The sequence below is a fragment of the Saccostrea cucullata genome, unplaced genomic scaffold, assembly GCF_032062105.1.
Source record: "Saccostrea cucullata isolate Sc308-1 unplaced genomic scaffold, CSIRO_AGI_Scuc_v1 ctg1546, whole genome shotgun sequence".
NCBI lineage: Eukaryota > Metazoa > Mollusca > Bivalvia > Ostreida > Ostreidae > Saccostrea > Saccostrea cuccullata.
Genome location: NW_026921333.1, coordinates 69,501 through 82,578, shown reverse-complemented (window position 1 = coordinate 82,578; position 13,078 = coordinate 69,501). Strand labels below are relative to the sequence as shown.

Sequence of the window (13,078 nt, the reverse complement as noted above, 5' to 3'; positions counted from 1 at the left end):
AGTCTGAAACCTTTTGTTAAATTCTTTTCTAAGTAGAGACATCATGTTTCAATGCTAATACGATATATATGAAGAAGCTTTTGCTTAAAATTCTTCAAATAAAAATTGTTTCTATTGAAACATATTAGAGTTTACCATATGTATAAGATAAATTGCCGTTATACTACCTTTTCCTTTATGAAATTATGGCTTTTAAAAAAAAGTTGTCCTGCATATAAACACTGACTTCAAGAGGCTAAAAAAATCACGAGGAAGCAGAAATTAAATTCTTCCGACAATTAAAGTTAATATTATACCAAGCTACGGCTGTTATTTTTAAAAACAATGTTAAGGAAATCCGCTGTCTTGAAAAAAACTTGTTATCAATAGTCTGTAAAATTCTTACATCGCTCAAATTTAACTTTTTATGTGCATCATTTAAACCTATTTCCAGTGTTTGCATTTTGATTGCAGACGGAATTTGAGTCTATAGGGGAAATATAGAAATAAGTCACGAAAGACCTGATTGCGAAAGGATATATCTAGCTATATTCCGATTGCTATGATCCATGAAATACGATCACGAATTGTAACAGATGTTCTGATTTTAATCAGTCGGAAATTTGGAGAGACATTTAACCAGTAATAATTTAAAGATTCACCGTAGGTGATTTCATTTAATTTGCATTATATCCCAAAAAATATTTTCTTTCTGATTTGTATCTGGAAAACAAAAGGACTTGTTTTTTGTATCATTAAACTTCAAGATAAAGGAAGTCTGATTCCTTCCTCCTTCGTTAGGCTGGATATTTATAGAACATGAAGATAAAAAAAAAAACAATGTGTATTGTGCAATGTGCATTAAGAAAAAAATCTTCGTAGATTAGGGATAAAAGGGTTATCAGTGTTTGTCTTGGAAAAGGATGCATATGGTGCATCAGTGTATTAAGTGGACCAAATCGCTGAAAATTAAGGAAGTAAACATATCAAATATTTTACTGATTAGATGCTTCTGAAGGAATACACTTTCGATAGCAAGTGATTATTCCCACGGAAGAAGGGGCAGGATTAAATAGTTATATTATCACAGATTGTCTTTACTGTTTACACTTTGGCCTCTCAATCTCTGACAGTTTGATTCAAAGATAAAACATACGACGCCTTACAGAAACACACCATTTTTTAGAGGTTTACTTTTTTCCGCAAAATCGGAAATTTATAAGATGCATCCGGCGTTTGCTCCTCTCCCGACATCACTAAAATATTTGCAAGATTAGGTTTTGTTTGAAACAAAAACAAATCAATAAATACCCCTGGAATATAATTGTCTTGTGTCACAGTATACCACGTGTTAGCATCCCGTTTACCCTTGTTACTTGTTAATCGTGGTTTTCTTTGCATTCATTAGTATTGACTTCACATTGCAGCAGACAGCAGTCTTTCGGAGCATACGACAGTGACCTGCTGTAAAGCAGACGACAAATCACATGTGAGTAGAAAGCATTCTTATCTCCGGTTTTAAAATTGGATAGAACTTTTTGTTTTACAAGAAAAAAACTACCAATTTGTTTCGCAAATACAATTTGAACGTTAACAGCACGCATCTGATTTAAAAATATCTATGAATTTTGAGTATTCGAATTTTTTCCCTTTTCTTTTCTTTTATTTCTTTTTATGTGCATTTTGAAAATAATTTTTGCTACAAGTATTCTCATAAAAAATCAAAAATAATTATACTCTCATTGCATGTGTCAACTTTGCCACTGTGATCATAGTATTTAATCAGTTCGTGTAGTAAGCTAGACAGAGGCTCGAAAAGTCATTTATCATTTCAACACCTAGAGAATCATAAAGCCTTCTGCTTTAATCGTAGACCACAATAATGTGTTACAAAAGGCCCCATTTCTTCCTTTCTATCTGTGAAGTCTGTTCACTCTAGATGTGTAATGTCTAGATCACGTTTCGGGTCCCCTGTACTTAATTGCAACAGATGGTTAACTGTGTGAAATACTCTGCACCGAGAATTTATCATGTGGGGTTATAGATTCGTTTAACACACAGTAATACAGTCATCGCATGACGACTCATCAAACCCCGCTATGGACGACAAAAATCATCTCTTTGTTTACTTTAGGCTATTACTGTTGAATTAGGGAGGGCTCCTGTTCATCAAAATCTTGATTTTGGAGAGATTTTCTAGGATTATATCAAGTGTAAGGTCAATCTTATTTCCTCGAAGATCACGAATATATTCCTTGTTAAGTAGAAGATTTTATTGCACGCTTTTATATTTCCATTGCCATCTACTGATCTCTGCATTTGTGACGACTATTGATCAGAGAACGGTAAAATAATAAGAATTACAAATACTAGTATACCTTATATATAGCTGCATATACCAGTCATCTATCTTTATTTTATAAAACCTTCGGAATTTCAATATGATATGTTTCCCATCATTTTCTTGATTTCATTCAAAATATCGCGAAATTTAATTTAAAGAATCACCATCTCTTATCCCAACCACTTCTGATTAATTTGCATAGCATACATGGAACAAAAAAGTGACCAGCACTAAATTTATCTATTTTAGAAAACTAGTTTTATTTTTTAAGTAAACACAAATCCTTATCTCAGAAACGAGTATCAATTCGTGTCATAAGTAGCTTATCAGTTTAAAAAATACACATAGTTTCTAAATAAAACTTTAGAACAGACATGCTTTCAAAAGGTTAAGGGAAAACCTAGAAGAGAAAGGATTATCAAAAGTAGGATAAAAGCTTGTCTCTAGAAAATGGATTCTGAAGTAACATGTAAAGTAATTGCATATTATGAGTGGCGTTTTCAAGCATTGCTGCAAATTAATCTGGAAGACAAAAACAAAAACAAACATCACACTTACTGAAAATAAAACAGAAGAGGTTATAGGCCATGTCACGGACGGCTGAGAATTTATGAAGTGTGTATATAAATAAAAAAAAAGAGAGAGATTGTCTCTGTTATCAGGCCCTATTATCATTGCTACTGGGGAGGTGCGTATTAGATCCAAGTTGTCAATCGATTTCTATGTGTAAATTATAGGTATATATATGTACATAAAGTGTAGCATTTTCTTGCATGGCCAAAGGACATTTTTATGAGGTCATTGTCTGTTACATCCACGTGCACATTGATAAATAAAAACAATGGCAGGTGGAAACAAATCAGTCGAAACGGGACAGGAAGAAATAAATAGCAAAATTTGCGTGAACTTTTTGCATCCGTGGTATCAGCTCGAGAAAAGTTTATGTCAACAAAAAGATGTCATTTTATAGAAGTTATATACTTGCGAAATACAAAGTGTCAAGTATTTCAAGGCACAGAGAAGGAAAAATTAAAGAAACGAGGGTAGAATCACATTAACGATAATTTCATTTTGTTTATTTTGTAATTGTACATGTTTATTTACTACAAATAAGAGAAAACGACATTTCCATTATTCAGAAAAACTCAACTATCACAAAGAATATACAGCAATGAAGCTTATTATATAAATTAGTTTGTCCTCAAAATCTGACAGAGAGGTTCAATTTAGAGACATGAAAATCAATGAGTGAATCCGGTTTGGAAAAGTTAATATTGTATGCGTTACTATTTTAAGTATAAAAAACACATAAACACATAAGAAAGGTATGAAATATGGAGATACAAAACATCAAGCTCTTTAGGCATAAGGTCCAGTCAAAAGCTCCATTCAAACAAATACGAATCAGGAGTAGAGCAAACACGGTTATTTAAAAAGTCAGAGATGGGATTATAGTGTTAACTCCTATACAGATTGATGGTAAATATTTCTTTTCGTTTTTGGAACAAAATCTAATAATCTTGATGTTTTGAAGATTATAATCACACTCACTGTTTCCGAATATAAAATACAAATGCCTTAAATTTCATTCAGAAATACACGGATAATATTGTCTACTTTTAACATCTTTATGAGAGCAAGAAGTTTCTATAAAAAAAATAAAAACAGTTTAAAATATTTTATATGATATCGTTTTCCGATAATTCAAATAATTTTTCATGAACTTGTTATCTTAAATATATATTTGCTTTAATGTTTGTTTCCATAAACCCATCCAGAATCGTTTATTTGAGCAAAAGGCGGAAGATATGAGCAAGAAACCAAGACTCGATGGCTCTTTTTGGCAGATTAAACATGATAACATCTTTCTTTTTATCACCATCAAAAATCAAATTGAATCGGAAAAAAAACTTATATCTTGTGACTATTACAAATACATTGATACAAGTTTAAAGTACATCCTTTTCATTGTACAACTGGAATGATATGTTTATGTACAACTAGGGTGTGTCATATTTTGAACTGGTACAATTACTTAAAGGTCATTAATGCAGAAATAGAATGCATACTTTTTTTTTAATTATGAAGGCGTTCTGGATGAGAATATTCTTTTGCTTTGAGACCTCATATTTTCCCAAATTCTGAAACTGATATGATTTTTCAGCAAACTTGTTTTTTCAAACTATTCTGAATATTTATTTTTGCAATGAAGACCTATAAAAGAATGGTATATATATCACTATATAAATAAGGAAAGTTGACGATGCGAAAGCTGAAGTCATCTTGTATCACATGCAATTTAGTTGTTAGTTGGTCCCTAACGTCTTTAGTCTGTAAAACATCCACGTAGTTGAAAGAGTTGTAAAGTCTTTGTGGTGTCTTTTATTCTGAGTTAAATACATGGGATATATCGAGTCGACATAGGAATAAAATTTAACATGGTTTATTAATAGATGTGAAAGTTCATCAATATATTTGAGAGTCGAGTGAAGGCCATCGAAAGCCTTCTGTTGAAGAAAATTTTGACTAAATTCTGTTTCATAGGAAAACAAACATGACAAGCGTATGAATTAGCACAATTAAAGCCCATCGGAATACAAATAGATTGCTGGAAAACCTTGTCTCCAAGGTCGTCAAGGAACTCCAGCATCCTTAAAATATTATCTTCAGAAGTCTTATGTGTAGTCAGATTTTTTTTTTCAAAGTAACTTTGTACGTGAACAATCGGAAGAATTTAAAAATATTCTAGTTCCATTTTCTTGAAGAAGAGTTTGTCTATAATATCAGAGAATAAGTTTTTTTTAATTTATTATGAGGAATTGTTGTATAAAGTGCTTTAAAGTAATATCATTTGATATATTTGATTCTGAATAGTGTTCTTATTTTAAACTTTTAAAAAGTTCTTTAGAATTTTAACATTTGTTATGCATATTTCATAGCATTATTTCTGGAATATATTGTAACAGACCGAAAACCACCACCGATCACCACCGCCGTTTTTACTTTGTTGTAAAAAATGAAAATATCTGTAGGCAAATCAGTGTGTAAATAATGACCTAAAAATTTGTAAGTAAAAATTAGTCAGCATACGAATTAATGATAGGCTGTATTTGCTGACAAGGTCATTGTGAACCTAATCATACATTTCATGTTGGCTTTCCAATTCTTTTAATACTTCCCTATTTTTTTGAAAACGGAGGAATATGTGGTCTGCATATTGCCTTCTTACTTCTGGCAATTTTCTGGACAGAATTTATTATAAAAAAGAAAATATTTATGATTCTTTCTGTACTTAGGACCCTTTTAAATGATAACATGATGTTTATATGTCCATTTTCAACTATATTAATATCACCTGAAGAATCCTGTAAAACTATGTTATAAGAGACAGAGTAAGAACATGTGCACTGTATTTGTTTTAGATGTTCAATATATAGGTACACTGTACTGTAAGGTTTGTTTCTAATTGAAAATGTTTAGGCAACAGTGGGAATATCTTTAGGGGGATTTGTAGACTTCCACTTGAAATGTATCGGAATAAAAAAAACCACTACATTGTTTTCTGCATTTAAAGAATCCAATTATGGTCTTCCTTACGCTTTTTCAAGAAGTCCGTTCTAAAATATAAAGTTCAGTTCAAATTTGATGAAGACTTTATTGTTTATTAATGTAAGATAAAAGTGAATCAAATGAGACTGTCACTTCATGTATATTTGGCCTATTGTATGATCGATGTTCATGATTACGCCCTACGTCTAGATGTATTGTTAAAATGTCTTATCACATTTATTCTGGCACTTTGTGGGCTTGAAAGATTACCAACATTATTAATGTGGTTGCTGCATCATACGGAAATGCAGTGCCTATCGTTTTCTAATACAGAACAAGTATTCCTCTTATTGTCTAAGGAATGGAACTAACTTCTTTAAAATAAAATAAAATTAATGAAAAATGTGTCAAAACAATGAAACTGACTGCAGGTTTTTATTTTAAAAACTTTTTATGAACTGTTGGAATTGAATTACGTTTTTTTTTTCACAGAGCAGGGTTGGATTGTTCTCGTATTATACACCTCCGCTCTTTTTGTGAAATAAAACCCCTGAGAACCAGATATCTTAATGCAAGAAGAACATGCATTTCTCTCAATGTACTTTAAGCACATCACTAAATTACAAGAAAACTATAGCATATGTCTGTAGATAATTTGTGAAATAGGTACATGTATAAATGCACAGGGGCCAGTAACATGCTAAATTTGAATTTACGTATTGACTATATATATACAAAAAAAGATCTTTTTTTGTATATATATATATATAGTCAATACGTAAATTCAAATTTAGCATGTTACTGGCCCCTGTGTATAAATGTGACGTTTTAAATCTCTTGTGTATAAAATGACATCATTCCTATACAAAAGCTGTATTGGATAACTTGATATTAGAATGGTTTCTTTCCTGAGTTTACGCCTTCATATGTCGATACAAAATGAAATAAAAGATGAAGGTGTTTTCACCATTGTAAGTGGCGCAGCAGTTATTACTTAGACATACATCTAATAGCATCACATTAATTAATTCAAAAATGTAAGCTGTAATAGATATCAAACGTGTTTGATTAATTATTTAAGGAACACTTTATGTGAAAAGTTACGTATTCATATCAATTGACCATGATAATAACCGTTAAGATACGGCACATTTTCATACAAAAAGTGTCATCACCTAATTAAATAAAGCAAATTAACAGAGATTTTTAATTAAAAAATTCTGTTTTTGTAATATTCTTATTGATATCTTCATTTTCTATCACAGTAGTATGTCTCCCTATGATTTTTTTCAATACGATGGTAACCTATAATTCCCAATTATCTCTATTTGGTTTGATTGCAGCACACGAAGAAAGCATTTGACCACATTGACCAATCTCTACTGGACATTAAGCAGAACTCATCCACAGCAATACAATTAATATTGCAGTAATTAACCTTATTTTCTTGGACACCTGCGAAGTTACCTAAGCATGATCGTGTGTTCTTGTAAACTTGGAGCGAGATTAACATAGACAGGTAAGAAAAAAAAATTTCTGTGGAATTTTCCATTATTTTTATAATATTGGCAAAGTCATCTTTGACAACTGTTGCTGAGTAAATTAGTCGTCAATTTTTTCTGGAAAATGGACAAATTGATATTCTTTCCTATAGGGTAATTTTATTAGCTGAATTTGTGCGTGTTTACAATAAAATCTGCTTTGATAATATTCAAGTTTTTGTTGATTGAACTACATGTACATCATATTGAATTTTATCATTTCTTATAAAATAAATGTATTATAATTGTCTTTGTTCTAATATATAAAGTGATTACGCATAATATTTTTTTGTTATCAATAGGCATCTTATTGTAAAAATTGCGTATTGTAAAGAATGAATTACATATAAAACAAGTGTTGTGTTATGTTGAACGTTTTGAATTTACCGGATGGGCAGTAAATACAAAATTTACATGAGTATGGAACGCCATCACTGCCTTATAGCAGAACACTACTATTGCAAATACTTTATGACATTAACCCACACTACTATTGCATTGTGTCAACCTTCCATTACATTGTGTCAACTCTTTATGACATTAACCCACACTACTATTGCATTGTGTCAACCTTCCATTACATTATGTCAACTCTTTATGAAAATTTACATGAAAATGGTATTTTTCTAAAATGCATTCTTCCTTTGATAGAAGAGTTAGAGTCCTAAAACAAAAGGTATTTTGATAAATGGATATTGTAATTCAATTGCTGTTACATGTACTTAATGAGGTTTCTAGTATAACAACATTCTTTTTAGATCATTCTGCTTGCGCCGAATGATCTATTCCTAGCATTGGTTTTATAAATCCTGAAGTTTCATCTTGCGTCTAATGATCTGATTCTAGCCTTTGCTTAATAAAACCGTTCTTCAAAAAATCCCTTCTCCGTATTCGTCTTTGCAATGCAGCATTGACATGATGTTAAGAAATATTTACATCACCTCATAAAAAATGGACATAACGTAAAGATATGTTCACATCACGTAATGATAAATTGACAATTTTTTTTATGATTGCTAACCTCTATCAGTTTTATGCATAGTGCTAATAGGGATCGTTTTATAATCAATAGCAATTTTTTTCCCTTTTTATGGAAGACGTAGTAAGTCAAGTATAGTGCATATGTGCCTATTTTTAATCAGGAGTATTAAACTTGATTTGTGTTATCGGAAAAAAAAGTTTTTTGTTTACTGTGTAAACCAAAGACAAGCAAAGCAAAAATTCAGCAGCATGCGCTTGATTGTCGTAGTACGAGAGCAAACAAATACAATATCAATGAATAGGGCAATTCTTTTTTTCCCCTATTCTTCACAGCTGTAAAAAGAGAAAAAAGCTGTAAACTCAATTCTTGACTTAATTTCTTTTATTTAAATTAAAAATATTATACTAATTATGAACAATAAAAGTTATAAATGGAGACTATATATTTGCGTAACTCAAAATGATGAATACAATTTTTTATACCCCTTTTCTTTCCATGACTACGTAAATGGTGTTTTGTTTGCCTTGTTTGCTTCGAGCCTTTTGACATGACCATATTTTTGATGTGCAAATGTATTATAACGATTTGAACAAGGATAAAAGTGAAAGGATTTTCCTAATTGATGGGTGATTTTATTTGGATTTGCTCATAATAATCGGTGTTCATTCCGTTGCTTTTTGATGTCTTTGCTTGTTGGTTGCTTACAATCTTGTGATGATTTCCGGTTTTCAAAGAATATAACCCAACGAAGCAAAGAAAAACATCATTGATTAAGTTAACTGAATTTTTACATATGACGGTATATTTTTTTTTTAATATATAATGTCGTGTTTATTTCCCCAAAAAGAAAAGTAAAATGGAGTTATGTATTAGGGTGCCACCAAACTTCAAAGACAAAATTTCTCGTAATTTGATATAGTGTAATTTTTAACTCTAATGCCCAAATCCTATCCGAATCACTAATTAATCCACTGTGCTAATTTATAAGACGTGGCTATACTTGATTTTGATAACTTTTAAAAATAATAAGTTCATAAAACAACACGGTTTACAAATTGATGTATACGTAAAACCTATGTGTTTCATATATGAATATTCACTTTTTGGAAATCGTCCTTTAAAAGCAGTTTGCAAGTACAAGTACATATATTTTATTATGGAGTGAAGAAAATAGGCTGAATAGAATATGTTTTTCTAAAAACTATTATTATCTACAAACTATTTTAACAGTATCTGAAATCACTTAAACGAAAAATATCAAAAGGCATTACTATTTCAATATATGTATGTGAATAGAAACAAAATAGGTTATACGGTGTATGTTTGTTGGAATAACATCTTTAATCTTTCAATCTATCATAAATGTGTTTTAATAATTTATTCTGGTTTTGTTTTGGCAAAACCATCACACAAAAGGTAGTTTTGGAAATTAAAGAATGAAAATTTATAACATCAATATCAAGAAATTTACTCTCTCGGAGATATAGAGATAACATACGGTAATGAAGCTCAAACTGTCATTCAAACAATACAAACTGAGATAGCAAACCACCTCTGAAAACCTCAGAGGTGCACTGGATCAGGTGCCACTAAGGAGTGAGTGTTCCTCTGTCAATTGGTTACAACCGCTGGTTGCTCTTTGTCATGATCGAAAAATCTGTAGACAATTCAGTGTAAAAATAAAATGACAATACGATATTTTATAAATTGTTTTGGTGCAGATCTCAAAAATGAAACCAGTTCTCAATAATAACAGTTTTGCTAACTCAATATTGCAGTTCTCAAGTGCCTTTTTTATATAGTTTCCAATAGCGTTATAAAAACTGGTTAATCATTTTAATATTTCAAGACAAAATCTAGAGGCTTTTTAAATCCCAAGTTATATTTGAAAATGTAGAAAGTAATGTGTAATGCGTATTTATTTGTTTATTTGTCTGTTGTAATTAATGGGCCGGTGATTCGATGGGTTTGTTTTATTCTTTTTAACATATCACATTTCAACAATTGTTTTTACTTTACAAACAATTTTCTTTATGAATCCAAAGAAGGGATAACGTTTAAAACATTACCGTGAACTTACTTTTTTAGAATTAAATGAAAGCAAACACCATGCTGTTAGGTTATTGGGACTAAAAATAATATATGAAATTTACTTAAGGAAATTATTATCATATTTGTTTCATCCCTTGTAACACGCCCTTTAGCACGTTCCTCTTATGTTCTGTTTATATTGTTATTAAGCCTGCTGACTATATACATGTATTAATCTTTAAGTGTCCATCTTCATTAATATGTATGCAACTTTCTCTGTGCCCACTCATGTCCCAAATACAGTTATCTTTATATATGCAATTATATGCAACGTTTATACGATATCTCTGGGTATTACTTTATATTTGCATAAAAATATGCGATATTCATTTTCCTTATTGAATGGAGAGTATTCGCTGTTGTAGAATGTTTACAATCATTCCATAGTTCCTTATTTTATAAGCACTTACAATGTGTTTTCATCCTCATGTGAATTATGATCCTGCCACTTGACTTGTATTCAGAGAATAATCAAAGAAATGGCGAATTTGTAAATATAAAAAAGAAATAACTACGTCATAAAAACCAGAATATCCGAGAATTGTTATGGAACCAAATATTTTACACAGTGGTATAGATTTACAAATGACAATGATATTTGTACAGATCTCTTTTAAGGTAACTTAATTCTAGGTCTTGGTAATCTTGATAAATGTATATGGATTTTCATTGGTTCCCTTCGGTTTATAAAAATTGTATCTTTTTTGAAACCTGTAAATTCATTATGAACCTTACACACGTTAAATGAATGTCAAGAGCAATTTTTGGAGTTCAACAAATTTTCAGACGAAAATGTAAAATTCAGACTCATTTAAATCTCAATAATTAACATAGACTGTTTGTGACCATTTAGATTACAGCTTCTGTTGCAAGGTCAGTTACTTATAATTTTCTATTTTATTACATCTTTATTGATCAGTTCAATCGTTAGAATTAAAAGTTATGATATCTCGAGGTTAAGCATTCTATGTAACACGATTAATCTTAGCACTGAGAGTACTAAGAGGCACACACATGTCACTTCGGTCTCTTACAGATTAACATGTTAAGCCGCCTTTTGTTAATCATATTATGTACGTTTGCAGAATACATAACAGTTCCTATAATGTCCCTCGATAGAGTAGTATTTCATTCAGAGTATCTTGATCGTCACAATGACGACAAGTCTTTGGTCTTCAGCCATTAATGATAATCAGTTTGGCTGCCGCGGGAAGATTTGGGTCGCAGCGGAGCAGATCTCTTTACAATTACAGGATACGACTGTTGTTTATAGGGTTTCGTCTTACATTTGACTGGATTCTCTTTTCGATACTTTGATATATACCCATTTTTTCCTTACATTCACTGGGTCTGGATATTTTCTCCGTCACGGAAATGTCGTATTTCACAAGGAGAAAAGCTTAATGCACTCATTTGGGAAGCTCTTCAATGCATGTCATTCTATTTTCTCTTGACGTTCCGAATCCTTTTATTATACTTTTTTCATTTCTTTTTTTTTCATTTTATGAATAAAAGGAAGTCTTTGGAGTATAATTGGAACTCAGCAAAGTCTAAAATTAAAACGTCTAAACTAACTATTCAATAAAAAATACACAAATAAATAAAAAAAAAATGACAAGGACAATTCATTTTTCTTAGAAAAATCCACAGTGATGTATTAAGGATACATGTCTTAATCTTGTAACTAAATTTTTCACTCATGACTTGCTGAAATTTTTTAATAAATGTTTTATTGTGTAGCTTTAAACTTTTCAGGATGAGATAACTAAAAAGGATGAACTAGCTGATGAATTGGACTCCTATCTACTTTTTTGACGGAAAGAAGGGATTCACATTTTACAGTAGATCTTGTTCGACGAAGTTAAAAACATTAGAAAAGTGTAAGTATATATTTAAATTTGTTCCTGTTTATGCTTGGCTCAACAGAGACATTTTTGTAGTTTATTTTATTTTGACTAGCTTAATGTATTTTGCTTTTAACGAACTATGTTTATTTTATGCTTTGTCTTGAAATAATACTTTGAACTTTTTCAACTCCAAAAAGTTTTCCATGTATAAATCAGTGCCATGCACGATGGAAGATAAAGACGAAAATTTCCGATTGTCTTTCGCGTCTTTTCCGCCCTGCTTTGTTGTGTGCCTTAATTAATGAATGTCTACAGTTCGTAAATGTGTTAATGTGCAGCAATCAGCAGTTTTATTCCATCTTCACGCTAGTATTTAAGTAGTCGGTGTCATGCAATCACTCTTGTTTTGCTTCATTAAGAGATGTTTTATGGTGGCCCTGCAATTGGTCTTTTACTACCGTTTTCTCGTAACTTCTAAACGTGTTTCAGAATATCAGGATGATAGGTTTCTCATCAAAGCATACGTTTTACTATGGAATTCTTTATAGGTCGTCTTTGATACAAAACCTGAAACTACATGAAAGTCAGTTTGATGTATATATGATTGATTTTTTTTTTCAATTAAAGCTCTTCTTTCCCACGAGTAAAAATAAAAATAAAATTTCAAGGTTAAACTTAAGGCATACTTTTTTTTATTTTTGTTTTAAAAAGTCATATTTTGTTCTAGTTAACCAATATTTCAATT

At 30.8% G+C, this 13,078-nt stretch overlaps 1 protein-coding gene across 5 annotated transcripts in view; it reads left to right on the top strand.

The window, feature by feature from the left end:
• The window catches only part of LOC134259740 (soluble guanylate cyclase 88E-like), a 54,760-nt gene that overhangs the window by 19,089 nt on the left and 22,593 nt on the right, over positions 1 to 13,078 (top strand). For 3 of the 5 annotated variants that reach the window (XM_062742338.1, XM_062742340.1, XM_062742339.1), the window contains 3 exons: positions 1,407 to 1,468; positions 7,216 to 7,391; positions 12,242 to 12,366. The gene's annotated coding sequence lies outside the window, so the exon portion shown is untranslated. Of the gene's footprint in view, positions 1 to 861; positions 1,168 to 1,406; positions 1,469 to 7,215; positions 7,392 to 12,226; positions 12,367 to 13,078 lie in introns of those variants that run through there. The other 2 variants (XM_062742341.1, XM_062742342.1) reach the window with 2 other exon arrangements.